The 3,881-nt window shown below is 34.7% G+C and overlaps 1 long non-coding RNA gene across 1 annotated transcript in view; it reads right to left on the reverse strand.

Annotated features, from left to right (window-relative positions):
- The window catches only part of LOC118768059, a 5,585-nt gene extending 3,336 nt beyond the window's left edge, over positions 1-2,249 (reverse strand). The window contains exon 1 of the long non-coding RNA XR_005003979.1: positions 2,168-2,249. This is a non-coding gene — a long non-coding RNA (uncharacterized LOC118768059). The remainder of the gene's footprint in view (positions 1-2,167) is intronic.
- Positions 2,250-3,881: the final 1,632 nt, after the last annotated feature.

A 3,881-nucleotide genomic window follows, 5' to 3' on the forward strand; every position in this document is an offset into this window, starting at 1 on the left:
TTATTATTTTTGTTGAATAAAATTTGTTGAAAAAAGCTGCAATAATTATGCACCAAACCAATAATTTTCTAATATAAGATTAATATATACAAATGCCCTAATGTATTTATCTTAAGTATATAACTATATTGATAAATGAATAAAAGTTATACATTATTTTAGTTTATCTTCAATAATTATAATCATTTAAATTAAATTTAATAATATACAAATAACTTTATAGTAGACCCTATAGTAATTAAAAAACATTTCTATTGTCTTATGCATTTCTGGTTCTTCTCTTGTTTTCGAAAATATGAATGCATAAAATTATATGTATATTGATTTACAGCAGTATATTTTCCTCTGGAAAACTAAGTAGAATTTTGTTATTTATTTATTTATTACTTTTTATGTAATTATTAGTATAAATAAGAGATTAATACGTACATAAACAATGACTATAACATTAACGCATATTATAACAATTCTTAATCATAATTATATATGTTTAAAATACATTTTAAACATATATAATTATACGAATATTCATCGTAGACCCTATGATACTTAGTCAATTGCTATTGTAAAATTAAATATCTCCTGTTCTTCTAGTCTTTCGAAAGTATGAATCCATAAAAAATTATAAACATACAGATACGCAGTACGTTATGTTCCGCAGAAAACTAACTGACATTTTGATCATTTATTTGTTTATTTATATTTGTATTTTTTAGTTTCAGCTCAGAGATGTGGCCATGCTGGGGCACCGCCGTATTGCTACACAGATATTACTGAGAGATTCTTCTAATATGTGGCATTTAGAGAATAATGGAGTTTGATGTCACTACCCTCATTTGCACCTCTTGCCGAGAGGTAGGTTGATCTGGGACTCTCAACAGGAAGAGGTCCAATTTCGCTTTGAAAACATATACATCCACTTTGTGTAGGTCTCTCAGGCTCTTTGGGAAAACCCAGGCTGTTGCAGTAACAAGCCCTGAACCGCGATGGCATTGCTGGCATATTTGGCACTGAGCAGTGTTGACCCGTTCTGGCATTGGTGTAGCTTTCAATGCCAAAATTTGGCAGAATTTCTTCCAGGATCTTCCAGATGTATTTTTCTGCACCCCTCCCCCCTGCCTTCGCTCCAAGTAGTAGAGTCTTAGCTGTTTCAGCCTTTCCCAGTAGCCGCGCTGTTGCAATGAGACTATCATCGTGTGAGGTTCGCTGTATTGCTTCAGGGTCCGCTGTTAATTTTACACTTTTGGGTGACCATAGCTGGGAGTAGTATTCCAAACGTCTTGTTTATTTATTTTATGTACAAATGACTAATCGTAATTTGTATACAATTGTTTAATATTGGTGTATTTAGATTTTCAAAAAACTTTTTAATATTTAAATATTTCAAAGTTGCATTTTTTATTGACTTCAGTAAATTTCTATTTTAGTATAGAGATATACTTGCATAGCAAGTGACCTGATCTGAGCTAGTGTGCTGAAACAAAAACAACCGCATCGTGTAAGTTGTTTATAAGCCATTTCAAAACACACAAGAACTGTTAGATTCACTTCAACTTTTAAATTTAATTTGCCAAAATATTTTCCTCGCTTTGAGACCGTAACCTGTTCACTCAAAGAGACGGAAATATTTTCGCAAATTAAATTTAAATGTTGAAGTGAATCTAATGCTTTTTGTCTCTTTTTAAATGGTTTACAAACACCTTCCACGCTGCAATTGTGTTTATTATAATATAATTATGTTATTATGATAATGTGTATTTACGGTTTTTAATTTTGAGAATGTTATTTTCTTAAATAAACGACGTAATTTTTAATTTTGATTGAATTTTAGTAATGGATGTGATTTAAAATATTATTTAGTATAGGCCAAGTGAGGATAAAGTATTTGAATAAATTTTTCTCTACTCTTTAGCCATGACAAATCGAAGGTTGTTTTTGTTTTACAGTACTAGTGAGAATAAAATTTCTTTTTAATAAATTGTCTGAATAACATGTATTTTTCCTTATAGTATGAAAGAATAAAAGGAGATATTTCCTATTTCGAAATAAATTCTTAGCATATTGTTATTATCAGATTTAAACTAATGCTCAGAAATATATTTATTCACAAAAGCACACAAACATATTTATGACTATTATTCTATTTTGTTTTTTTTTCTTTTCCCACCTTTAACCATCCAAAGCGGAGTATAGGCCACGTATGATTTAATTCCATGTCGCATAAGTTTTCGCTTCTGTATTTATACTCTGCGATGAATGTGCCCCTGTACTCTCTTTACTTGTTTCAGTCATTTGACTGCGGTAATGTTGGAGCACCGCGTTTAGTCGAACAAATCGTCCCCAGGACTTACTCTTTGTAAGCCTAGTACTTCTTCTATCGCTCTCTTTTACCGAACCGCTATGTTGCGTGGACGTAAACACACCAGCATCGGTTGTCAAGCGATGTTGGAGGGACAAACACAAACATATAAATAACACACACACACTCACTCACACACACACACACACACACACACACACACACACACACACACACACACACACACACACACACACACACATATATATATATATATATATATATATATATATACATACATATATACGACTGGCTTCTCTCAGTTTCTGTGAAACAAATACTGTCACAAGGCTTTGGTCGGCCCGAGACTATAGTAGAAAACACTTACCCAAGGTGCCACGCAGTGAGAATGAACTCAGAACCATGTGGTTGTTAAGCAAGCTACATACCACACAGCTACTCCTGCGCCACACCCTTTCTCTAGTTGCTTTTGTGTTGATCTACGCCACGAGTTCTTAGGCCTACCTTTCTTTCTATATCCATCCAGATTCCACTGTAAAGCACTTTTTGATACATCTGGTGTTTCGTTTCTAATTGAGCTACCAATCCAATTCCACTTTATCTTAAATATTTGCTTCCTAATCGAAACTTGATATGTTCTTTGCCATTGCTCCATATTGCTTATGTGTTGAGGCCATCTAATTTTAAGCGTACTACGCAAGCATCTGTTGATGAATGATTGTATTTGCTTATTTGACTTAAATGTTGTTCGCCATATCTCAGCCCCATACAATAACATCTCTTTTATTTTAGTGTTAAAAATTCTTATTTTGTTCTAAATTGAAATTACACTTGCACTCCATACTTTTTTTAACAGGTGAAAAGCGGTCCTTGCCTTGCATATTCTTGTATTAATGTCTTCGCCGGTACCGCCTGAAAACGTTATCTTACTACCTAAATACGTAGACTCGGCTACATCCTCTAGTTCACCGGTTTCTAGGTTAATACGTTCACTGTTTTCTCCATTAACGCTCATAAATTCTGATTTGTCGCGGTTGACTTTCAATCCTAGTTTGGCAGCTATTGCTTCTAATTTTGACGTTTTATTTGGCTATGTTTGTGAAAGTAGCGCTATATCATCTGCAAAGTTGAGATCTTCTAGAGCTTCTGCATCCGTCCATTCAATGCCTGTTTGGATTCATGATGGTCCTCTGGCGGACATTCATCCTCAGTCGCCTGGATTACTGCTCACAGCTATGGTCATCCACCAGTGTAAAATTAACAGCAGACCTTGAAGCAATCTAGAGAAGATTCACAAAGAAGATCGTCTCTTTGCAACAGCTCAGCTACTGGAAAAGGTTGAAACAGCTAAAACTCTTCTCCCTGGAGAGAAGACGGGAGAGATATGCAGTAATATATGTCTGGAAGATCCTGGAAGGAATTGTGCCAAATTTTGGCATTGTAAGCTACACCAATGCTAGAACGGGACGACACTGCATAGTGCCAAAGATCCCAGCAATACCATCACGCTTCAGGACCAGCTTCTGCAACAGCCTGGGTTTCAAGGGCCCACAGCTTTTTA

The sequence above is a fragment of the Octopus sinensis genome, linkage group LG2, assembly GCF_006345805.1.
Source record: "Octopus sinensis linkage group LG2, ASM634580v1, whole genome shotgun sequence".
NCBI classification, from domain to species: Eukaryota; Metazoa; Mollusca; class Cephalopoda; order Octopoda; family Octopodidae; genus Octopus; species Octopus sinensis.